General features: G+C 48.4%; 1 protein-coding gene across 2 annotated transcripts in view; it reads left to right on the top strand.

Moving 5' to 3' along the window:
* Positions 1-25,925, top strand: part of PKNOX2 (PBX/knotted 1 homeobox 2) — a 258,230-nt gene that overhangs the window by 50,058 nt on the left and 182,247 nt on the right. For both annotated transcript variants that reach the window (XM_068555350.1, XM_068555349.1), the window contains exon 2: positions 22,042-22,111. The gene's annotated coding sequence lies outside the window, so the exon portion shown is untranslated. The remainder of the gene's footprint in view (positions 1-22,041; positions 22,112-25,925) is intronic.

The raw sequence follows: 25,925 nt of genomic DNA, 5'->3' as shown, positions 1-25,925 counted from the left end.
CCTCCCTAGAGCAGGCCCGTTCCGATGGGACCTTTCTTCTAGCTTCTCTATAGAGTGCCGTGGACTTGAGTAGGAAGGAGGTCTGAGGGGGCATCTGGGGGAACACGTGAGATGAGATTGGGGAGCTCCGTTCAGGTCTGCAGACACTACCTGAACGCCTGCCACGTGCTGGGTCCAGAGCTAGGGATGCAGAATAAACACGATATTGTCCCCACTTTCAAGGAGCTCACAGGGAATGAGCAGGGTAGGGGCTCAGGCATGTAAAAAGATGTATAGACAACGAGGTGGGTGCAGCCCTAGGGGAAAGCACTGGATGCTCATGGCGGTGATGGGGGGGCGGGGGACAGGGACTTGGTCTGCAATTTGCTTGGAGGAGGTGATGTCGGAACAGACTGTCCTGGGAATTAGGAGAAGGAGAGGAAGGCCCCTCCATGGAGCGGGGAGGTGTGAGACAGCAGGAGCAGGAAGGGAGGAGGGGGCAGGGATGGACTGAGTGCTATGACAATTGGATCGTATCTTGCAGGTGATGGGAGCTATGGAATGTATTAAAATAGGAGAGTGGCATTGTGAGGTTTATATTTTAGAACTCAGGCCTCAGTAGCAGTGGGGATGGGTTGGAAGGGACCAGACTTTTGCTAGAACATTCAAGGTGTGTATTGGTTAGAATGCCTTTGGCTGCTAGTAGTGGCAAATCCAACCCAAAGTGGCTTAAACAGTAAGGGATTCATTTTCTTACATATTATGAAGTTCAGAACCAGGACTGCTCTAGGGTTGGATAAACTCAGTGACCCAAGGACATCAGCAAGCCCCCAGGTTCTTTCTCTGTCACCCTCTGTATATCAGCTGTTTTCAGACCAGCTTCCCTCTGGGTCACACAACGGTGGCAGCAGTTCCAGGCATCACACAGTCAGCAGTCCTGGCTGACAATTAAAAACAGTAAAGCAAGTCAACTGTAAAACTGGGGAGTTAGGGGGCTGCGACAGATGGGAGAGTGAATGCTCCTGGCCTGTTGGAATTGAAATTTAAAATTTTAGGAAGCACCAGCAAAATCAAGAGACAAATGGCAAACTGGGGAAAAAAGTTTCGCAACTCAAATCACAGGGCTGTTTCTCACTCACATACAAAGAGTTCCTAAAAATCAACAACAAAATACAACCCAATAGAAAAAATGGGCAAATAATTCTGACAGACTGTTCACAGAAAAGAAAATACAAATGGCTCTTAGCATATAAAAGATATTCAATCTTACACATAGTAAGAGAAATGCAAATTAAAACTATCTCGAGTTAGCATTATTCATTCATCTTTTAAATGGGCAAAAATCCCAAAAGTTTGTTATCACACTGTATTGGCAAGGCTCTGGGGAAACAGGCTGACTTATAGTGTAAATCAGTACAACCTCATTTGGAGGGTAATTTGGCAATAGCTATCAGAATTATAAATCATATGCCTGTTGACCAGCAATTTCATATTGGGGAATTGATCCTAAAAGTATACTTGCACTTATATGAAATGACATGTGCATAACTTCATTCTTTTTTTTAAAGTTAATTAATTAATTTATTTATTTTTGGCTGCATTGGGTTTTCGTTGCTGCACGCAGGCTTTCTCTAGTTGGCGGCGAGGGGGGCTTCTCTTGTTGCGGAGCACGGGCTCCAGGCGCGCAGGCTTTAGTAGTTGTGGCACTCAGGCTCAGTAGTTGTGGCTCACGGGCTCTAGAGCGCAGGCTCAGTAGTTGTGGCGCACAGGCTTAGTTGCTCCGCGGCATGTGGGATCTTCCCAGACCAGGGCTCGAACCCGTGTCCCCTGCATTGGCAGGAGGATTCTTAACCACTGCACCACCAGGGAAGTCCCCATAAGTTTATTCTTTGCAACATTATTTGTAATAGCAAAAGATTGGAAAGGACCCAAATGTCCATTAATTGGGGACCAATTATTTAAATTATGGACTATCCTGACAATGGAATACTATGCATTTAAAAGGAGGAATGGAGAAAGCCCACGTGCAGCAACGAAGACCCAACGCATACAAATAAATAAATTTTTAAAAAAAATTTGTAAAAAAAAGAGAGGAATGATCCCTGTATGGACCACCAAAAACAACAACAAAAAAAGAGGAATGAGGAAGCTCTCTTTGTACTGATATGGAAAGACCTCCACAAATATATGAAGTGTAAAAAGAAAAAAATCCACCAAGGTGCAGAAAAGTGTGCATAAAAGGGGAAAACAGGAATCTATATTTGTGTTTGCTTCAGCAAGTGGGAGACAGGGATGGGAGGGAGACATTTCAGTGTAAACTTTTATATACTTTTTGATTTTTGAACCAATTACATATTACCTTTAAGAAAATAGAACAGAACCAGGAACTCTGTGGAAATCCCACAAAACTTGGGTAAGAGCTGCTGATTTTCACCCCTGAGCTCTGAATTATGCAGCGGTAGTGGAGATGGGAAGGGATAGATTTGAGAAATGTGTTTTGGGAGTGAAACCCCCTAGATTGGGTGTGGGAGTGAAAAGGAGGGCAGAGGCAAAATGAAAGATGCTTCCCAGACTCAGGTACCTGGTAGAAGATGGCACGATTCTGAGATGGTTGTACAGGAGAGAAGCATGTTGGGGGAGGCAAGGAGGCCTGGAGAATCGTTTTGCCCCTTGAACTCAGTCTCTGCAATTCTCCAGTCACTCAGTTCCTGGGACCCTACCTTGTCCTAGTTGTCCATCCACCCGCAGGCGGCATATCTGGCTACAGACTTCTAGTTTGCTGGTGATGTTCCCTCCTGCCAGACACACGGTCAGCACAGCTGCGTGGGTATGACAGTCCCAAGAGAGGGTGGGGACTGAAGGTGGCTCTGGGCATCGGTCTGAATACAGAGTCTCCCAGGTAGCAGAGGCTAATGTCTGGAGCACTAGGGGTGGGGAGGAGGCCCAATAAGTGGATACGACAGCAGAAATCCACATTCCCCACTGGGTCAGCCTGTCCTCGAGAAAGGGCAGGTCTTGGTGTTCTATTTCCCATCTCTGTTCTGATTCTCTTTGGCTCACCATCCGCTGCCGGAGAGGACTTGGGGCTATGAGCCTGGTGCTGGGCATCCCAGGAGACAATGACCTGTGTTCTCCCAGGATTAATATCTACCTAGGGGCAGCACGTACTGACGGCAGTGGGAGAGCTGGACAGGAAGGGGGCCCCGGGGAGGGGAGCTCTAGGCAAAATGAACATCATGGGAGAAGTCAGTGGGCTGGGATGTGTTTGGGGTGCATCTACCCCTTTGCTGACATCAGCAGTCCCCTCAGCTCTGGGCCCTGCTCCAGGCCCATCTGCAGAGTCGGGGACCAGAATGAAAAATGGACGCGATAGCTAGCGGCAGCCGTGCTGTTTGGCGTTGGAGGCATTATGAACTTGTATGTGAAATATGGCCACACTCCTGGTTTTAGTCGTAGCTGGAAAGGATTAGGAGACAATTAATAAATCATTTAGTGCCCTGAGTTTAAGTAACTTGTTATTATGGGCCGCATATATTTATTATGCTTCACTGAGCAATGCTGGCAAATTTCCTTCAAATGTCACACAATTTGTATGCAATTTGTTTCAGAAGTTAAAAAAAAAATTTTTTTTAAAGAAATGCCTCTATAAATTATATTTATTTTGAATTTTATTTTACTTATTTTTTTATACAGCAGGTTCTTATTAGTCATCCATTTTATACACATCAGTGTATACATGTCAATCCCAATCTCCCAATTCATCACACCACCACCACCACCACCCCCCGCCGCTTTCCCCCCTTGGTGTCCATACACTTGTTCTCTACATCTGTGTCTCAATTTCTGCCCTGCAAACCGGTTCATCTGTACCATTTTTCTAGGTTCCACATATATGCGTTAATATGCGATATTTGTTTTTCTCTTTCTGACTTACTTCACTCTGTGTGACAGTCTCTAGATTCATCCACGTCTCTACAAATGACCCAATTTCGTTCCTTTTTATGGCTGAGTAATATTCCATTGTATATATATACCACATCTTCTTTATCCACTCGTCTGTTGATGGGCATTTAGGTTGCTTCCATGACCTGACAATTGTAAATAGTGCTGCAATGAACATTGGGGTGCATGTGTCTTTTTGAATTATGGTTTTCTCTGGCTATATGCCCAGTAGTGGGATTGCTGGGTCATATGGTAATTCTATTTTTAGTTTTTTAAGGAACCTCCATACTGTTCTCCATAGTGGCTGTATCAATTTACATTCCCACCAACAGTGCAAGAGGGTTCCCTTTTCTCCACACCCTCTCCAGCATTTGTTGTTTGTAGATTTTCGAATGATGGCCATTCTAACTGGTGTGAGGTGATACCTCATTGTAGTTTTGATTTGCATTTCTCTAATAATTAGTGATGTTGAGCAGCTTTTCATGTGCTTGTTGGCCATCTGTATGTCCTCTTTGGAGAAATGTCTGTTTAGGTCTTCTGCCCATTTTTTGATTGGGTTGTTTGTTTTTTTAATATTGAGCTGCATGAGCTGTTTATATATTTTGGAGATTAATCCTTTGTCTGTCGATTCATTTGCAAATATTTTTTCCCATTCTGAGGGTTGTCTTTTCGTCTTGTTTGTAGTTTCCTTTGCTTTGCAAAAGCTTTTAAGTTTCATTAGGTCCCATTTGTTTATTTTTGTTTTTATTTCTATTACTCTAGGAGGTGGATCAAAAAAGATCTTGCTGTGATTTATATAAAAGAGTGTTCTTCCTAGGTTTTCCTCTAAGAGTTTTATAGTGTCTGGTGTTACATTTAGGTCTCTAATCCATTTTGAGTTTATTTTTGTGTATGGTGTTAGGGAGTGTTCTAATTTCACTCTTTTACATGTAGCTGTCCAGTTTTCCCAGCACCACTTATTGAAGAGACTGTCTTTTCTCCATTGTATATCCTTGCCTCCTTTGTCATAGATTAGTTGACCATAGGTGCGTGGGTTTATTTCTGGGCTTTCTATCCTGTTCCATTGATCTATATTTCTGTTTTTGTGCCAGTACCATATTGTCTTGATTACTGTAGCTTTGTAGTATAGTCTGAAGTCAGAGAGTCTGATTCCTCCAGCTCCGTTTTTCCCCTCAAGACCGCTTTGGCTATTCGGGGTCTTTTGTGTCTCCATACAAATTTTAAGATGTTTTGTTCTAGTTCTGTAAAAAATGCCATTGGTAATTTGATAGGGGTTGCATTGAATCTGTAGATTGCTTTGGGTAGTATAGTCATTTTCACAATATTGATTCTTCCAATCCAAGAACATGGTATATCTCTCCATCTGTTGGTATCATCTTTAATTTCTTTCATCAGTGTCTTATAGTTTTCTGCATACAGGTCTTTTTTCTCCCTAGGTAGGTTTATTCCTAGGTATTTTATTCTTTTTGTTGCAATGGTAAATGGGAGTGTTTCCTTAATTTCTCTTTCAGATTTTTCATCATTAGTGTATAGGAATGCAAGAGATTTCTATGCATTAATTTTGTATCCTGCAACTTTACCAAATTCATTGATTAGATCTAGTAGTTTTCTGGTGGCATCTTTAGGATTCTCTATGTATAATATCATGTCATCTGCAAACAGTGACAGTTTTACTTCTTCTTTTCCAATTTGTATTCCTTTTATTTCTTTTTCTTCTCTGATTGCCGTGGCTAAGACTTCCAGAACTATGTTGAATAATAGTGGTGAGAGTGGACATCCTTGTCTTGTTCCTGATCTTAGAGGAAGTGCTTTCAGTTTTTCACCATTGAGAATGATATTTGCTGTGGGTTTGTCATATATGGCCTTTATTATGTTGAGGTAGGTTCCCTCTATGCCCACTTCCTGGAGAGTTTTTATCATAAACAGGTGTTGAATTTTGTCAAAAGCTTTTTCTGCATCTATTGAGATGATCATATGGTTTTTATTCTTCAATTTGTTAATATGGTGTATCACGTTGATTGATTTGCGTATATTGAAGAATCCTTGCATCCCTGAGATAAATCCCACTTCCTCATGGTGTATGATCCTTTTAATGTGTTGTTGGATTCTGTTTGCTGGTATTTTGTTGAGGATTTTTGCATCTATATTCATCAGTGATATTGGTCTGTAATTTTCTGTTTTAGTAGTATCTTTGTCTGGTTTTGGTATCAGGGTGATTGTGGCCTCATAGAATGAGTTTGGGAGGATTCCTTCCTCTGTAATTTTTTGGAAGAGTTTGAGAAGGATGGGTGTTAGGTCTTCTCTAAATGTTTGATAGAATTCACCTGTGAAGCCATCTGGTCCTGGACTTTTGTTTGTTGGAAGATTTTTAGTCACAGTTTCCATTTCATTACTTGTGATTGGTGTGTTCATATTTTCTATTTCTTCCTGGTTCAGTCTCGCGAAGTTATATCTTTCTGAGAATTTGTCCATTTCTTCCAGGTTGTCCATTTTATCGGCATAGAGTTGCTTGTAGTAGTCTCTTAGGATGCTTTGTATTTCTGCAGTGTCTGTTGTAACTTCTCCTTTTTCATTTCTAATTTTATCGATTTGAGTCCTCTCCCTCTTTTTCTTGATGAGTCTGGCTAATGGTTTATCAATTTTGTTTATCTTCTCAAAGAACCAGCTTTTAGTTTTATTGATCTTTGTTATTGTTTTCTTTGTTTCTATTTCATTTATTTCTGCTCTGATCTTTATGATTTCTTTCCTTCTGTTAACTTTGGGTTTTGTTTGTTCTTCTTTCTCTAGTTCCTTTAGGTGTAAGGTTAGATTGTTTATTTGAGATTTTTCTTGTTTCTTGAGGTAGGCTTGTATAGCTATAAACTTCCCTCTTAGAACTGCTTTTGCTGCATCCCATAGGTTTTGGATCGTTGTGTTTTCATTGTCATTTGTCTCTAGGTATTTTTTGATTTCTTCTTTGATTTCTTCAGTGATCTTTTGGTAATTTAGTAACGTATTGTTTAGCCTCCATGTGTTTGAGTTTTTTACGTTTTTTCCCCTGTAATTGATTTCTAATCTCATAGCATTTTGGTCAGAAAAGATGCTTGATATGATTTCAATTTTCTTAAATTTACTGAGAATGCCTCTATAAATTATTAACCTGAATTCTTCAGGACAAATTGCCGGTATTCCAGTCCCTCACCCACCATCCCTTATGAGTGTCATAAAGACTTCCTGTTCCCAGAACAATGATAGTGCCATGTCCCACGTCTGAGCCGTCTGTGCTGTCTGAGGGGCTGGGGAGAGGATGAAGAGTTGCTTGCTGTCTCCTCCGGTTGGGCACCTGGGGCAGAGATCTAAAGGGGGTCTGAAGAAAACACACATGTTTTTGGATGATTGGCTGGAGGCCGGAACTCTTGATCAAAATCCTTTCTTCCAAAGCTTTGGTGAAAATAAAAGAAATCAAGCTGGTGGGGGTGGAGAGGGTCAGTCCTTAAATAAAACTAGGATCCTGTTGACTAGGGAGCTGGAAGCATTTCAGACACTGATGGCTCCAAACTGTTTGTTTTATTGATGGGGAAACCAGACTCACAGAGGGGTGACAAGTTTCTCTAAGATGAACTGATGAATCTTTTCCACATTTTTTCAGGCCCAATGCCATGTTGTCTTTTTGTTTTTCTTGGTAGAGCAGTTTAAAGTTTTTTTTTTTATTTTTTTTATAAAGAGATTTCTTATTTTGATTAATTAATTTATTTATTTATTTTTGGCTGTGTTGGGTCTTCGTTTCTGTGCGAGGGCTTTCTCTAGTTGAGGCGAGCGGGGGCCACCTTCATCGTGGTGCGCGGGTCTCTCACTATCGCGGCCTCTCTTGTTGCGGAGCACAGGCTCCAGACGCGCAGGCTCAGTAGTTGTGGCTCACGGGCCCAGCTGCTCCGCGGCATGTGGGATCTTCCCAGGCCAGGGCTCGAACCCGTGTCTCCTGCATTGGCAGGCAGATTCTCAACCAGTGCACCACCAGGGAAGCCCAGTTTAAAGTTTTGATAAGATGACATTTTTAGTTGACTCCTGAAATTTTATAGCCCCTCCACGCAAAGATTCTCATGTGACTAGCTAGGGACTGGGTCAAAAGGCATCCTGGTAGGACTTCCCTGATGGAGCATGGTTAAGAATCCACCTGCCAATGAAGGGGACACGGGTTCCATCTCTAGTCCGGGAAGATCCCACATGCCGCGGAGCAACTAAGCCCGTGTGCCACGACTACTGAGCCCGAGTGCCACAACTTCTGAAGCCCACACGCCTAGAGCCAGTGCTCCGCAACAAGAGACCCCACACACGGCAAGGAAGTGTAGCCCCCGCTCACCGCAACTAGAGAAAGCCTGTGAGCAGCAACAAAGACCCAACACAGCCAAAAAAAAAAAAAGACAGTCTGGGGACTTCCCTGGTGGTCCAGTGGCTAAGACTCCGTGCTCCCAGTGCAAGGGGGCCCGGGTTTGATCCCTGGTCAGGGAGCTAGATCCCACATGCCGCAACTAAAAGTTCCACACGCAGCAACAAAGATCCCGCGTGCTGCAACTAAGACCTGACGCAGCCAAATAAAATATAAATAAATATTAAAAAAAAAAAAAAAGACAGTCTGACTGGCCTGTCCCTCCATTTCCAGATGTGTTTTCTAACATCTGTACGACATGTGTCTGTTGAGCACCTGATGTGTAATAGGTGCCCCTGGAGTGAGTGTGTGTGTGTGTGTGTGTGTGTGTGTGTGTGTGTGATGTATCAAAACAACCCCTGCCTTCATCTAGCTTTGTGCATCGTTGGGCTTCTCCAGCATCCAAGGAGTCAGTGCCTGTGAGTGAATGAATGAGCCCACCAGGAACGAATACAAGCAGCTTCTGAACAAGCTCAAGACAACCTACAGGAAGAAACCAGCAGCCTGGAAGCATCAAGAAGGAGACTTATTTGGGATTTTCTGGATAGCTGAAGGTTTACTTCTTAAAGTCCTCCAAAGGTGTTTTAAACATCAGCAGTGGACACCCTCCCTAACCTCCTGAGTAACTGATCCTGACCATGACTGAAACTTACGTGATGATTCGCGAAGTTTCCCTTAGTTTTCTCCTTGGTCAACCCTCCATCCCCTCAGCGTGCCTTCTGGTGAAGCCCAAGCCCCCTCCTCTTGTATTGCTTCTAATCAGCTGAGGCCCAAGGGACCAGATAACTGAGCCTGTTAGAAATGCGTATAAAATCAGTAAAAAGCTCTAAGTAAAGCCAGGGAGTTTTCTTATGAGTAAGGTTCATAAACTTCAGTGGAAAGATTTTGTGACCTGTACTTTGACTGCTCAGAGATTTTTTAAAAATTGTTTACTTTCCAGTGTTTCATACTATACTACATACATCTATGTTGAATTTATGAGGTTACTGAATAGCTAAATCACATGCTGGTTTCTTTGTCATAGAAACTCTGGCCTGTCTGCTGGGAGGCTGAGAGTAACGTGGTAGGGTTGCTAGTTTGTTTTCAAGAGCATCACAGGGAAGCTTCTCCAGTTCAGTTATTTTAAGCCACAAGAAGGCAGTTTCGCCCTGAGAAGGGCCTCTTGTTTCCGGGAGATTTTGCCCATCAGTCTTGAGAAAGCATCTGCTGCAGGGGCCTTGCTCGCCAGCGCTTCCTTCCCCTTTGCCCCTGGAGGGTGCTCGCTCTTCACTCTGCCAGAAACAGAGCTGCTTCTGTGTCATTCCAGAGGGGCGTCCCAGGCCGACCTTACTGCAGCCCGACAGAGGGCCCTCTGAGCAAGTCCTGCCCGGAGAGGGCCTCCGCGGTCCCCTCTGTGCATGGGGAGGATGGCCTGTGCCAGCCTATGCCGCCCGCCAGTTCTTTGGCTGGCAGGTGCCAGGTGGAGGCTGTCAGCAGCTCAGGAGAGAGATTGTTCTGGGTAGTGACTGCTAGCAAGGGATCCCGTTTTAGCTACCTGCCATCAGAGTAATCTGTCCCCTGCTGGCGGCACCTCGGAGGAGCACTGAGCAGGTGAGGCTGGGCAGACGGCAGGGCAGCCGGGCGACTCCGGGCCGGAGAGGGAAGCGGCCAGGCCTGCTCGGGAGGCCGAGGGCGCGTGCGGTGAACTCGGAAAATCTCGGCCCCCACCCCCCACCACCGCCCGCTCCTCCCCTGTTTATGGTGAAATTGGGCCTCCTTTAGGAAAGGTACAGTTTTCCTACTCCGTTTGTTCTCAGATTGGTGTTATACCCCGGAGCCAAATTAGTGGCTCAGAACAATGGGAAACAAATGCTCTTTCAGCATCCCGCTGTGATCTGGGGCTCCAGGTGGGGACACCAGCTGAGTGGCTGCCTTCTCCACAGAACCACCCCTCTGCAGAGAATCAGCATCCCGGAGCCATTCAGCTCAGCCAGGTTCCCTCGTTATCAGCTGTGCTGTGCGCATCTGCCTCACCCCAGCTAAACAAGCTGGAGCCCTCTTCTGTTATTTATGAAACCATATTCAGGACCAGGCCCCCGGGGGCGAGTTAGGAAGTGATGAGTGAGCGGGCAGCGCTGTTTGGAGGGGCCTGGCCTGCCACGCATGGCCTCTCCCCGCGGGGCCGGACCCTCCAGGCTCCTTTCCAGGGCTGCCGTGCTGGGCGCCCTTCTCTCAGATGCTGGCGGCTGTGGGCTTGGCTTGCCCGCCGAGGGAATACTCCCACTGCCTCCGGCGCTGACTGGTCTGCGAGGGAGCGGCTGAGTCCCCACCTCACCCCCATCTGGACGTACCTGCCTGGAGTGGGGGAGCCCTCCTCTGTGGTGGCCACGTGCCTGCTGGATGACATTCCGCCCCTTAATCAACTGGCATCTGTCGCTCCCATTCGACGGGGCTCCTTGGGGGCAGGGAGCTGATTTGTCCTTTATTATTGATCTCGGACCTAGTAAAGCATCTGGCATGCAAAACACATTTTATACATGAAGGAAGGGAGCTATTGGCCAGGCTGCCAATCCTGGACTTCCCTGGTAAGTCTCCATCCCTCTGTCAATCCGTTTCTGCAAATGTGAGAAGAGGAGGAGGGATAGATGGTCTCTGAAGTCCCATCCAGGTCCAACAGTGCGTGGTTCCGACACTGCCTCAGGGCTGCTCCTCCTGGCTGCTGCTGCCACTGTGCTGAGGTCCCCTCTACCCTGGTGACCCTGCCTTCGTCAGGACGCAGGTTTCCAGTCTGGGTCTTGCTCTCTGGTGGCAGATGCTGTCCTCTGCCCGGGCTCTTCTCCCTGACATACCCTCAGCCTGCCACTTTCCCAGTCGCACAGTTGACAGTTTCCTCCCAAGTTATGCCAGATGCAAGATGACGACTTGTTGGCACAAGAGGATGCATTTGTTCTGCCTGGGCTGCACCTCCTGGGGAGGCTGTGTTTACCCTCCTTTCTGGCCTAGACCCCTCTCCACAAGGGGAGTCAAGGGCCTTCTCATTTTCCATCAAAGGAGGGTTGACCCGTAGCACATCCCATCCCTTTGCCGTGCGGCCTTTGTCCAGGATGCAGGACCCGGACGAGCTGGCCTCCCTCCTCTGCCTGTAAGCCTGGTGCAGAACTGTTCCTGCTTTCCATGAGACAACAAAAATAACCATCTTTACTTGCACGAGGGAAATAATTTTAACTTTTCAAAACATATCATTATTTTACTTGGTTTGTATAATATCCCTTGTTGCAGGCAAGGCAGGAATAAACATCTTGATTTCTTTGAGGCCCAAAGATTTGTTAGTATTTAGTTCAAGATTTCTCGGAATCTTAGAAATTTCTTGTTGAATGTGAGCCTAGTGAATATCTCCTCCAGTGATTCTTAATCTCTCTGGGGACATGGACAGCCTTGAAAGCTTCATAAAATTTGGAAGTCTCTCTAAAGAAAAATGTACACACAAATACCATTCTGGATAAAGTCTCAAGGGGTTTGTGGACCCCTAAAACCTTAAGATTCCTCTTGCTCTGATCCAGCCACTTGGTTCCGTGGACAAAGAAGTTGAGACCCAGAGAGTGAGGGTGACACACAGAAGGTCAAAGGGACGTGAAAACCAGCACCATCCCCTAGGTTCTGTCTAAAACCCTTTCCAGCACACCGTACTGCTCACTGCTGAATCAGATTGGAAGACCAGATCCTGCCCTCTTGTTCTTGGCCTCTGATTCCTTCTCCTTTTAGATTTCCTGCTCCCCATTTTATTGCTGTAGATACACTCCTTGACTGTCTTTCGTTTCAGACTAGAAAGGGGCCCAGGGCTCTCCGTCGCCGCCCACCTCCCACCAGTTCCTTTTCTTTTTCACCCTAAATCGTGTCTCATTTGTCCAGCCTCAGCCCTCTGGAATCGCCTTGGCTCGGATGTTTCCATAGGAAAGTTGCCTCCCCTGTTGGCCAACTGGCCCGGGAGCCCCAGTCTCTTGTGTTCCCCCCACTGTGGCTGCAGAGACTTGGGGTTCCCTGCTCTCTCGGTCTGCCCTGGGTTCCCTTATCCTCTTCTTCAAAATTGTGGTAAAATACACATAACAAACTTTACCATCTTAACCATTTTTAAATGTACAGTTCAGTGGCATTAAGCACATTCACATTGTTGTACAACCATCACCACCATCCGTTTACAAAACCCTTTTATCTTGCAAAACTGATATTCTGTATCTATTCACCAGAACTCCCCATCTCTTCTCCCCCAACCCCAGGCAACCGCCTTTCTCCTTTCTGTCTCTGTAAATTTGACTATTCTCGGTACTTCATGTGAGTGGACTCATACAGTATCTGTCCTTCTGTGACTGGATTACTTCACGTAGCATAATGTTCTCCAGGTTTATGCACATTGCAGCACGTGTCAGAATTTCCTTCCTCTTTTAAGGCTGAACGATATCCCATTTTACGTAGAGATCACATTTTGTGTATCCATCATCCGTCCACGGACACTTAGGTTGCTTCCACCTTTCAGCTCCTGTGAATGACGCTGCTGTGAACATGGGGTACAAATTGTCTTTTTGAGTCCCTGCTTTCACTTCTTTGGGGTATATACTCAGAAGTGAAGGGGTGTTTTCTAAGGTGTCTTAATTATACTCTGCTCTCCAGCAAGTCTATTTTTATTTTGTTCTTAAGCTAACATCATTTGTGTAACTACTAACCTCACTGGGTCTGCGGCGTATGCCACGAAGAGTACTTTCTCAGCGAGCTCTGAGGCTCTTTCCTGTCCCCTCTCTCTAAGATGCGCCCCCTTCTCAGTCACTTCTGCTCCCAAGCCTGTTGAATTTTTTTCTTATTGCTTATCACCTCTTGACATTGTATAATTGTATTTATAGTTTGTTTCCCCCATTAGAATGCGAGCCCCACGAAAGCAGGGACTTTTCTGTTTCGTTCACTGTTACATCTCTGATGTCAGACACAGTGCTTGGTGCGTATGCCTAAGACATAATTATTCAGTTATTATTAACTTAATAATACATGGAATAAATGGATGATCGAATGAATGAATAAATAAGCAGGGTACTGTTCCTGCCCACAAAGAACTTACAGTCTGGGAGGGAGATAGACCTAATAGAACTGTAATATAAGGCAGAATATGGGGGCCCTGAGAAGCATCTGGTTAAGTCCTATGACAGTGGCCAGCAGGGTCGATCCAAAAAGTACCTCTGTGTACTGGGCAGACTAGTCCCTCAACATTGATAAAAAGGCCCAGGCTGTTGAGTAGCTTTAAATTCATTTTCTCATCCATCTCCCCTCAACCTCCTGATATGATATTATTATCATCAGTTTCCAGGTGAGGAAACCAAGATGGACAGAGGTTAAGGAAATTGCCTGGTGCAATGCAGCCAGTAAGTAAGCAGGTTTGCAGTCTGGTCTGGCTGCCTCCCAAGTCCAACCTCTTTTTCTTTCTTATATCAATTATTTTTCTTTTCCTTATTGAGTTTCTTCTCAAAAATTACAAAAGTGGCAGTGCTCTCTGCAACCCAAAACAAGGCAAAGATGTGTTAACGACGGTGGGCCTTCGCACCCACGTGAACATCTGGGCTTTTCCTTCCACGCCACCTCTGTGCTCACACAGACTTATGCACGTAGATGCACTCACTCTGGAGTTTTCTCCACTTTTACAAAAATGGAATCACACCGCACACATCAGTCTGCTACTTACTTCTCTTACTTGGAACATTGTGACCATCTCTCAGGGCAAAAGGTGTAGCTCTAGCTCGTTCTTTTGAGTAGCTGCATTTATTGATAGTATAGCTGTACCACAGGTTACCCAAACATTCCCCTACTGGTGGACATCTAGCTTGTTTTTCACTTTGTCCCACTGCAGAAGCTGCTGCATTATCCTCATGCCTGGGTACTTTTCTTTTTATAGGATACATTCTCAAACTGGGGCGGCTGAGGAAAAGTGTATGTGTATTTTTAATTGCGATAGATCCTGCTATACTAGTTTCCCCAAAGATAGTAGCAATGCAGTGTCATGCTTTGAACCCCTGCAGTTTCTAGGCCGGTGCCTGCCCCTCGTTCTTCCCTTGCCTCTTCTCCTCGGCGCCGAGTACCCCTAGGTGCATCCCAGCCTCTTCTGACCTGGCCCAGGACCCTCCAGGAAGGCTGGAGGGACACCGCCTCCTTCTCTCACCTTCTCTCAGGGCATGGCTCTGTCCTCTCCCTCGGCCAGTGAGGACCGGCCATCAGGAAACCTGGATTGTAGTCCTAACTCTGTTCCTAATCAGCTGTTTGACCTTGGACAAGCCACTTAATTTTCTGTGCATTGGTTTCTTCACCCATAAATCGAAGGAGGTTGAGCTGGATGATGTATGAAGACCTCCCTCTCCAGATGACCTTTCCGGGTTTGAGACCTCATAGGGGTCTCACTGTGGGGATACCCCAGTGGAGCACTGGGGTCTGTCTGCTCTCTGGGGGTCGTGGGGGCCTGCAGCGGACAGAAGGGCCTTTCTACAGCCCACGGCCCTCCAAAGGCCTCCCAGCTGCCTGGACTGCTGGTTCTGTCAAGAAATAACGTGGAGGGTCGGGATTCCGGAGCCAGGCTGACTTAGACCTGGGCTAGAACCCAGATCAGCCATGACCTGGGGCAGCTTGCCTCACCTCTCTGTGCCTTGATTTTGGAATCTGTTAAATGGGCGAGCTAAAACGGTCTCGAAGTTCTGGAGCAGCACTGTCAGTACAACCGCCTGTGCCAATGGAAACACCGTCTAGCCGGAGCTCCCAGTACAACAGCCACTAGCCACACGGGGCTGTCGAGCACCTGAAACGCGGCCACTGAGGCTGAAGACTGGATTTTAGATTTTATTTAACTTTCATTAATTAGAATTTGTATTTAAAAAGCCAGATGTGGCTAGTGGCTATCTTGATGGACTCTGCAGCTCCAGAAGATAAACATGTTACAATACAGTACATAGAAAGCGCTCAGCCAGCCCAGTGTCTGGCACATAGTAAGCACTCAATAAACATCTGCTATTATTAGGTATCATGTGTCTCACTTTCCGGCCTACCACACCTGATGGCTCGCAATGACACCCCACACTGGCTGTCCTGGAGTCACCTGGGGAGGCAGGGAGGGGGGAAGGTGTTGCCGCTGGTGATGCATGTCAGTAATGAGCCTGGCACTAAATGTTTCTGGTCTGCTACTTTCCCTGGAGGGTCATGTGAGCGGAGTGGTATGTGGCCTGCTTTGCAAGTGATTAACATGGTGTAAGCAATCTGCATGGAGAGAAAAACCCCTCTGCTGGTATTCCATTATTCTATTAGAGTTTCAGAGCCGGGATTAAGTGGACATGATTTCTTCCTATGGGCCATTAATTTTGTTTTATTGCTGGTCTGATGGCCATTACCCTTTTTGCCAATGCATTCCCCCATTAGGTTTGTACAATTAACAAAATATGTGCTGTTAGGGCTTTGATGGGAACAGTGGGATGGAAATAAAGGGAGGGGACACAGCCTCCACTGAGTTGGGGGTGAGGAGAGGCTGGACCCTGGGGTGGGGCCCCTTCAGCACCTGCCTGGTAGTTACTGGCATTCCTGGAAAAATCCCTAAGACCTTTGCTGGCTGTCTTCTGACTTGGAATGGAGGAGCTGCCCAGGGGCGTGAGAGAGGGACGGACCCTTGGCGGGCCTGGCTGGGAACAGCGCAGCTGAGAACGTAATGAGCCACCTCCGTGCTGTCACCTTGACCCCTCAGCAGGCAGCGTGCCTGCGTCAGCCTCCAGGTGCCCCGCCCTGTGACGGAAGCGGCTTCCAGGCGACACCTGCCCTCTCTCTGTGGGGCAAACAGGAGGACCCGTGCCTGATGAAATTGGGGGCCTCTGATACTCAGTGTCATCTGGTGATTGCCACGTGGAAATGCAAGATCAGTGTTGTTAGGTCATCCAAATTTTGGAGAAAACTTAGGAGCCTGGATTTTCAAATGTGAAATGTCCCACTTTTCGGATGTTGGCAGAATTTACAAAAACATCAGACAGGCAAGAGGCCAGCTAGGGGCTGCCAGTGAGTGACCTCTGCCAGGCACTGAGCTGCCCTTGGAGGGTTTTGAGGAGGAACGAACATGACGCAATTTGTGTTTCAGGAAGGTCCCGGGCTGCGGGAGGTAGTGGATGGGCAAAAGCGGGGCCAGGCTGGAGGCCAGGAGACCGACTGGGGGCCCCGGGGAGAGAGAAGGAGGCCGGAGGCAGGTCAGTGACGATGGGCCAGGAAGAAGAGCAGGGGTGCTCCCGATGGAGGATAAGCACGTCTCGGGTCTTGGTGTTTTCTCACCTCCAGGGGTGCCCACTTACAGGAACGGGGTCCAGCTTAGAGTCTCGGGCCTGGACGGGGCCTGGGGAGCATGGCTGGGGGACAGTTTCCAGGTCCTCTGCAGCTGGGTGCCCAGCACCGCCTGCAGCCCAGGGGGCTGAGGACAGTGGGGAATCAGCCTTGTTCTTACCAGGCTTTGAGGAAGCCTGCGCAGCACCCTCAGTGCTGGGTGGGTACGTTTCTCAGAGCCGCACATTAGTGCCAGGTGATCCTCTCAGTATTCGGTTACCCTGTTGTTGTGTCTTTGAGAGCCTGGTGGCCAGGGCCTGCGGTGCTGTCACTGACAGCCTCACTGGACTAACGTAAACCACTGCGAGCTGTCGTCAGGGGGCGAGGGCAGCAGATGTGGAGCAGAGAGGGGACTCGGGTGATGAGGTGGGAGACGCAGGACACACCGTGGGGGGACGCGTGGCCCTGCAGGCATTTCCTCCTGGGAGGGTCTATTCAAGTTTTCTTTCTCTTTCGGGAATTTTGCTCATGGGCCTACAGAGGCTTCTCAGAGATGGGGACCATCCAGAGAGACTCTCGGTGCCTGAGAACAGGTTGTCACGATTTGTCCTCATCCTAAAGGTCTGGCTGGGGTAGGAACAGAGGAGCTTGTCACAGACAGTGGGATGAATGCAGAAGCCCTCAGGCTTCTTGGTTTGTCTCCCTTTTCCCATCCCAGCCAGCCCTCCTGGGCTGTTAGCCCTCCTAACACTGAAAGACAGCAACAGCGGCCTCATTCGTCGTTATGAATGTGTTCCAGGCATTGTACAAAATGCTCTCGGTGCATCACCTCCCTTAAAGGCGCTACTCTTATCCCCCTTCTAAAGGTGCAAACCTTGAGGTTTGTAGAGGTTAAGGCTAGGAGAGTGACGGACCCAGGCTTAAACTCAGAACTGTCTGACTCCCGTGTCTTTACTCTTACCCACAATCATATACTGAGCTGTGATATGGGGGTGAGTCTGGGCAGCTTCAGAGATGTAGAGATGTCAGATGGAATTTTGGTTTAAGGATCATCTAGTCAAGCAATATCATTTTGCAGATGAGGAAACTGAGGCAGGGAGTGGCTAAAGTTCCGTGTCCAAGATCCCACGGTAAGTGAACGATGGACTCAGGGTGTGAACCCATGACGCCCTTGGTGTAGTGCCTTCTGTGGTCCTTGCTAAGCCCCAGGCTCATGTCTGTCCATCCTTCCAACTTACCTGGGATGCTTCGTGGGAGCTCACTCAGCTGTCCTTGGGCATGGAGGGTCAAGTTCTAGTGTGCTCCCTCCCGTGGGAAGCTTTCTTCTATCCTTCTCCCCACCTCTTAACAATGAACTTTCATCAGCTCCCTCCTCATTTACCGTTTCATAAATGTCCTCATATTTATAAACGTGAAGGCTCAATTCCATTTATGATTCAAGTTTATCTTCATGGTGAGTAAGGCAGGCCTGAGTTTCAATTCTGGTTGCGTTATTGCAGGGCCGCTGTCTGAAGGCCTTTGACGTGATCACTTGCCTTCCAGGACTACAGGCTGCTGGCTTTGGAAGGCCCCAAAATATCACGCATGTGGTTCCTCAGCAAGCGTCTGCTGGTGCATGGTGAGGAGTGAAAAACAAGGACAATGTGGAGAGGTTGCATGTGCACATATGTGTGTGTATGTGTGTGTGAGAGAGAGATGGACAGGTAGAGACAGAGAGAGATAGAGACAGAAAGAGAGAAGAGACAGAGATGGTGGGGGGGATGCTTTTCATGATGGTCCATTCACTTCAAACAGTTCACAGTGTGGTCCTTTTTGCTCTCCTTACTTTTGAGGGTTGAATTACTTTATGAAACGGTGGTGAAAGAATACACTATTAATGTTTTATCAATATACATGTTTGTCAACCCTCCCAGTCTCACAACGTTTTTTTAACATTTTACGGATGGGGGAAGCCAAGTCTGGGAGACCATGCTCTCTGGGGCATCTTCTCACCCAATACAGGATTCTCTTTGCCGTGTTGGGAGCTCAGTACCTTCCAAGGAAGCCTAACTCATTGCTGGATGGTGCATAGGACTAGAGAAGTCTTTCTTTTTTTTTTTTTTTTTTTTAAATCTTGTGTTCCAAACCCCTAAATCTGGGTATGTTATCTTCTCAAACGGCTGCTCTTGCTTTTTTCTTTTTTTTAAACTTTGGGTTTATTTATTTATTTATTTATGGCTGCGTTGGGTCTTCGTTTCTGTGCGAGGGCTTCCTCCAGTTGCGGCAGGCGGGGGCCACTCTTCAGCGCGGTGCGCGGGCCTCTCACTATCACGGCCTCTCCTGTTGCGGAGCACAGGCTCCAGACGCGCAGGCTCAGTAACTGTGGCTCACGGGCCTAGTTGCTCCGTGGCATGTGGGATCTTCCCAGACCAGGGCTCGAACCCATGTCCCCTGCATCGGCAGGCAGATTCTCAACTACTGCGCCACCAGGGAAGCCGAGAAGTCTTTCTTGTATTGAACTGAGGATTGGCTTCCTCTAATATCTATCAATTAGCCCTAGTTCTACCGTGTATAGCAACGCACCCTCTCTGTCACATAGTTTCTTCAGGTATTTGGAGGACCACCATGTGGGAGAGAGATTGTTGCTTTAGTCAATAGACTTAGGTAGGACCAATGGGTCATATTAGAGAGGGACAAATGAAGGTCCATCTCTAGTTTCTTCTCCCATATCTTCTGTCTCATGGGCTCCTAATAAGGAAAATAACAACAATGACAGCTAACATGCAATGAGTGCTTATTTTGTGTGAGACACTGTTCTAAGCACTTTACGGTATATGAACTCATTAAACCCTCACAGCCAACCTCAGAGGCAGGACCCTCATTAGCCCCATTTTACAGATGAAAAACCGAGGCGCAGGGAAGTTAAGTAACTTGCCCATGGGCCCACTGCCAGGAAGTGGTGGGACTGGGATGGACACCTGTACAGTCTGCTTCCAGAGGTTGTGCTTTTAACTACTAAACTTTTAACTTTAGTTAAAAGAACTAGATGTCTTTGCTCACCTCTCTCTTCTACTCATCACTGTCAAATTTATTAAAATATGATGCCACAGCTGCATCTAAAAGTAATGTGGATTGATAAGTCTAAAGTGAGGGGACCATTCTCCCCTTGGTTGGCCACCATATAGCTATTTAGGCAACTAGGATCAATGTAATGGGTTTGACAGCAACACCATACCCTGAGCTCTACCTCTGCTTGCATTTAACTCAAATAACCCTTGTCTTTTTTAAAAAAAAAAAACAGGTCACCCCAATCTGTGATTTTTGCAATTGATTTTTGAATGTAAGAGTAGGATTTGGTATATTTATTCGTGTCAAATCTTTTTCCACAACTCTGTAAAAAATTAAACTGGATTTCCATGTGGGCATAGACTGTAATAATTTGATGGTTTAGAGTGATGGGATTGTGGGCAATATTTTTAAATTTTCAAATTTATTTAATTTATGGTTGTCATGATGTTATTGTGCAAGAAATAAAAACTGGTAGAGGAAAAAATTAACTTTTTAGTTTTGGGCCATCCTTTTAGCTTGTTCAAAGTTTTATAACACTGCCCATCAGAATCCATCTCCCCAGCAGAGGGGCTGTCCTTCACAGCTTAGTAGCATGTGCAAATGGCAAGTCCGCCGTATCTTCTTCCAAGTCGCTGGTGTCTCGACAGTCCCAAGAGGGCAGGGATAAATCCCCACTCCATGCAATTCAGCCTAGAAACTTCCTGTACTGAGTTCACATGTGCTCAGTAGCAATGCGTCAGTAGTTTAGAAGATTACAAGTTGGAGCCCATTGCCAGCCAGGGGCTGGTTGTGGAAACTGATTAGAATGAACCGAGTCCGCCACTGAACATTTCAACAGACACTTGCTGAGAACCTGACACATGCTGGGCTATAAAGATGCATAAGGTGCCGTCCTCATCCTCACGCACTTGCCTTCAGTGGTCTGGTCTTGTCTCTGAGGTCCTTCCGTGAGTCACCAGTCTTGGTCCTGGAGATATTAGTAGACAGCCCCAGAGGAAGTGCCTCATCCTGGGCGACATCATCATGAACAAGAGGGACATCTTTCCATGAGCGCGTTGTATTACACCCCATGCCTGAATCTTCTATCTGAAATTCTACCTCTTCCAGGGAGCCTCTCTGTCTTAATTAAAAGGAAAATACTAAAGAGTGGTGGGGTGGGGAGTGTCCTCTTCTTCATGACCTTCCTTTGTTGGAAAACCTTCAATGGCTCCAGGAGCTCACAGCCCAAGCCTGGCCTCTCTGCCCGACACTCGGAGCCCGGATGCTCTGGCCCCTCCCTGCTTACTCAGCGTTACTCCCTCCTCTAGTCTCTCAGGCGGCCCAGCCCCTGCCTTGTCCCTGGTCACTCCATGCTTTCCCCCCGTCACCTTTGCTCAGAGTGCTCCCTTTCTTGGAATGCCCTCTCTCTTCTTCCACCAGCCGAATCGCTCCTGACCAGTCCTCCAAGACCCCAGTCAAGGTCTCCCTCCCCCTGAAAACTTCCTTGAAGGCCCCAGCTGTCGCCAACTTCGTTTCTCTGTGGAGAGAGAGTTATGGTCTCTACCACACAGTTCAGCACTACTTTATGTACGTTCTCGTCTTATTGGATGATGTTTCATATGGATATTCTTATTTCACCACTGACGTGGCGGCACTTTGATTACAGGAGCTGTGGATTTCATTCCTGCTGCACCTGGAGAGTGTAGCTCGCGGAGCAGACACCTGATAAATACGTGCTGGGTTTTTCTTCTTCTTGTTGTTATTGCTTTATCCCAAGATGAGAATTAAAAGCAGCCATGTTTTCTGATCTTTCCAATCACGGCCCCGTCATTTTTCTCTATGCACATCTCCCTCCTAACCCAATGGGACTCTTCACTTTTACTTGAAAGTGCCCTCCTACGTCTGGACTTTCCATAATCCTGCCATAAACTACAGCATCGGTGGTGGTATTTGCTTGTTTGGGCAGCTTCCCCATATAGATTGCCAGCTTCCCCAGGGGCTCCTCAGCTCTGTCCCCCTGCACGGGGTCTTCCGTCAGACAGGTGGCATCAGTAAATGATCATTGCCTTGGTCAGCTCAGGGCTCTCCACAGCCATGAGCCTCTTTTTCTCTGGGGAAGGGGATGAAACACGCAAGAAATTGAGGCTCCAAGCAGGTCAGGAGGGACTGATCCTGTCTCTCCGTCCTGGTTAGTCCTCTAAATAACCGTCGTTTTGCACCAGGAGCTCCTTGCTCAGGAAACTCCCCCCCACTCAGCAATGGGGACACAGGGCTGCCAGCCCTGGCTGTGCTCCGGAGCAGGACCCACTTCCGAGTTCACCCCCATCCGATCTTGGCTCTCGCTCCCAGCAGAATCATACACAGTCTATAAAGATGTTTTCTTTCACTGACAGGTTGACTCTGGAGCAGGACCCTGAGGCTTGCCGTCCTCCATGCCGCTCACCAGAAGAGGGACCGTGAACCGTGAGTAACTCTGATGGGCATTTTCCATGCTGACTCAGTAAGGTTACGGGTGAAAGACCAGCCCTGAACCTGATCTTTCACAGCCGTGCATTGTGCGAGAGACGCACTCTCTCTCAGTGAGCTGGTCAGAATGTGAAATACAGTGGACCTCTAATTAGATGAGGTCCGAACGTGACGAAGAGGCCCTGTAACATGACATCCTATTTAATTAGACTGTACTGATTGTGCGTTAAGGTGGACCTGATGTGTTATGCGTGTCATGAGTGTTGGAGAGGGAAGCTCTCGAGCTTGCAAGGGCAGGCTAAGCTTGGGAGGCCGTGAGAGGAGGACCTGGGCCAAGGTCATAGCTTGCGCTTGCTTTTATGTCTGGTTGTTTCTGGAGAGACGTGAGGGAGGCAAAAGGAGAAACTGCTGGTCGCTTCCCTTCCATCAGCTCGGGAACTGCTCCCCACCTTATCCGTCTGTGTATTTGCTCATATCGGTTCTCGCACTTGGCAGAAGTCTTCCCACCTGTAGGCCCTGGCCTAAGTCCAGTCTGCTCGTTGCCACGTCCTTCGGTAATCCAGCTAGAAGTGGTTTCTCCCTCTTCTGAGATCCCATGCCTCATCCGTCTGCTGGGCATTCCTCTGCCCGCACGTCGCCGTGTGCCCTCAGCGAGGCTGTGAGCTCCTGGAGGCTAGTCTGGGATTCCCTGCTCCTTGCTTCCCCTCTGCACCCTCCACCTAGGCGCCGCTCAGGCACTGTCAGCTGGAAGGGCTGGCCTGGGGCTGCACAGCTTCCCTGCCCTGCTTCGGGGGCTCCCGGGGGGTTGAGCGGCTGCGACTTTGATAGTACATTGGCTCCCAACCAGTCCGCGGAATTATAAATGATTAACCGTTATCAGCGCACATCTTCACCTCTGTGTAAAAATAGATTGACTGTAATGAGCATTTGAATAAATCATAAGAATGGCCGCCCTGCGATCGTCTAACATCCTGCCGATGGCTGCCCGGTGAGTGAGCAGGGCGCCGGCCCTCCGCCTAATGGCCTGCGCGGCAGTGCTGGTGTCTCTATGATTGACAGGGCGCGGCTCCCAGGGCATCCCCTCTCCGCCCAGCTTGGAGTGGTCGATCCCCAGACACCGGGCCGGGGAAGGGTGCCTCCCTCCATCCTGTTCCAGGAAGGCCTATCTAGGAGATGGGGCTGGGGTGGGGGGAGCCAGAGTAGGGAGATAATGACCTTTGCGAGAATCGATGTCTCCTCGCACCGGAGGTTAGAGGGACCTCATCAGTCAAGTCAGTATGAGAGGAGCAAGCCGAGCGTGAAGCTTCATGACACCGGGGTGCGTGTAGGGGAGATAAGTCTGCACGCTCCGTCCCTGTCCCCGAGAGCAGCCGGGCGCCTGGCCCGGGCCCACCCACACCTGGGGGAGCTCCCTCGTGGGGACCCTCTGGGACCCGCACAGAGGAACGAGGAAGAGTGGGGATCTTCAGGTCCTGGGACTCTGAAAGGGGAAGGTTCAAAGGCTCTTCCTGGGAGGGTTTTTTGCTGAGGGAGAGCCTGCCTTTCGGAGGGGGAGGAAGAAGAGGAGGGACGGGACCTGCTGAGGAGGGGACAGTCTGCAAGGCTGAAGTGAGGGCTGGATTTGAGAGGGAAACAGCAAACGTTCTAATTTAATTCGAGTGGTGTTCCAGTTATTATGGCTGTGTAACAAACCACCCCAAGACATAGTGACTTGACACCGTTCATTATGCTCATTTATTCTGTGAGTCAGGAGTTCACACAGGGCACAGTGGGGAGATTGCCTCTGATCCACAGGTCTGGGGTCTCTGCTGGGGCAGAAGCTGGGTGCTGGAATCGTCTGGAGGCTCGTTCACTCACCCCTCTGGGGGTGGACACCAGCTGTTGGCCGAGGCGCTAGCTGGGGCTGTCCACCAGGCCCACGTGCCCTTTCCACGTGGCCTGGACATCTTCATAACGTGGATCCTCGTAAGGTGGTGGTTGGATGCCCAGAGGGAGCATCCTGAGAGGGAAGAGGAGCTGGATGGGGCTGCCCTGCCCAAGCCCAGCAGTATCACTTTCACACATTGCCCTGGTTGAGGGCAGGTACAAAAGCCCACCTGGGTTTAAAGAAGGGGACATGGACACTGCCCCTGCAACCACATCTCAGAAGAGGAGTATCCACAGCACGTTAAATGAAGAGTGTGGTTGGGGGTAACATGTTGTGGCGGCCGTCTTCGGAGCGCACACTCCCACACTAATGCTCCTCAAGTCTGGCCCAGCACAGCCTCATGTACTCCCGAGGCAGGCTAAGGAAGCCTGCCTGCAAGAACCAAACTGTCTCTAAACCCAGCCAGTGTCTGGATTTAAAGGCACCCCGCCAAGCTAGGCTAGGCTCCTCCCCAGGGGGGCATTCCCCGAGGACACGCTGGTGTTAGGAGGCCCTGCAGTTGGCAGAAACCTCTACCTCAGCGGTCCCCAACCTTTTTGGCACCAGGGACTGGTTTCCTGGAAGACAGTTATCCCCCGGACCGGGAGGGTGGGGGAGGGGGAGGGGAAGGGGAGGGATGCTTCAGGCGGGAATGCGAGCGGTGGGGGGCAGCAGGTGAAGCTTCGCTTGCTCACCGCTCACCTCCTGCTGTGCAGCCCGGTTCCTAACAGGCTGCGACCCCTGCTCTACGTTGTAGTCCTTCCCAGCAAGAATGGGTCCAGTGTGCCACCCACAGCTTGAAGTGCCAGGTCTGGAGAGGGCCTTAGACCTGTGACAAGGACTCCACAAGCCTGGAGCCCTTCGTTCCCAGGCATAGCTCTCACACCCTCCACTCCCTGGCCTTCCGGGCTGGGGGAGGCTGCAGCCAAAATCAGAGCGAAGAGGCTGTTGGGTCTGTCAGGGTGTGCGGGGGGCCTGGGCTATGCGGGCAGCCCTTCCTCCTTGATCCTCGTGTCCTTTCCTCTCCTTGCTTCCGCTCTGCCACACCCTGTAACCTGTGGGAGGCGGGGCCTTTGAGGACCAGGCTACATCTCCTTTGCCATTTTCCTGACCCGGATGCAGCTAAGTTTTGGGAGAGAATCTGAGTACCCTGGATGCCTTGTTGTGACATAAGGGGATAGAAACAAAACTCAAGCAACCACAGGGTGGGAGCAGAACCGTTGCTTTTTCCAAAGGGCCAAGATATGAGAATGGCTAATGGTGAAGGGGAGGGGGCAGGGAAGAGAGGGGCAAAGGGGCTTGGTTTTTTGTGTTTTTTTTTAATTGTTTGTTTGTTTGTTTGTTTGTTTGTTTATTTATTTATTTATTTATGGTTGTGTTGGGTCTTCGTTTCTGTGTGAGGGCTTTCTCTAGTTGCGGCAAGCGGGGGCCACTCTTCATCGCGGTGCGCGGGCCTCTCACTATCGCGGCCTCTCTTGTTGCGGAGCACAGGCTCCAGACGCGCAGGCTCAGTAGTTGTGGCTCACGGGCCCAGTTGCTCCGCGGCATGTGGGATCCTCCCAGACCAGGGCTCGAACCCGCGTCCCCTGCATTGGCAGGCAGATTCCCAACCACTGCGCCACCAGGGAAGCCCCAGAGGCTTGGTTTTGATGAAAAGTTTTGGAGGGAGGGTCTTGAGTCTTCCACAAGTCGACTTAATATTAATAGTAATAACTGTCGTTTGTTGAGCACTTACTACATGCTAGACACTCTGCTCAGCACGTGATGTGCATGTTTTTACTGAAACCCTCACACTATCTTATGAGACACTGTTACGATCTTGGTATTATATACAGAAAGGGAGCAGAGGCTCAGGGACAAGAGAGGTACCCTAGTCAGTGACGCAGTAAGTTAGTCACAGAGTTG

This window comes from Eschrichtius robustus, chromosome 11, assembly GCF_028021215.1.
Source record: "Eschrichtius robustus isolate mEscRob2 chromosome 11, mEscRob2.pri, whole genome shotgun sequence".
NCBI lineage: Eukaryota > Metazoa > Chordata > Mammalia > Artiodactyla > Eschrichtiidae > Eschrichtius > Eschrichtius robustus.
Note: the sequence above shows the minus strand (reverse complement) of the source record. Positions and strands in the feature narration are given on the sequence as shown.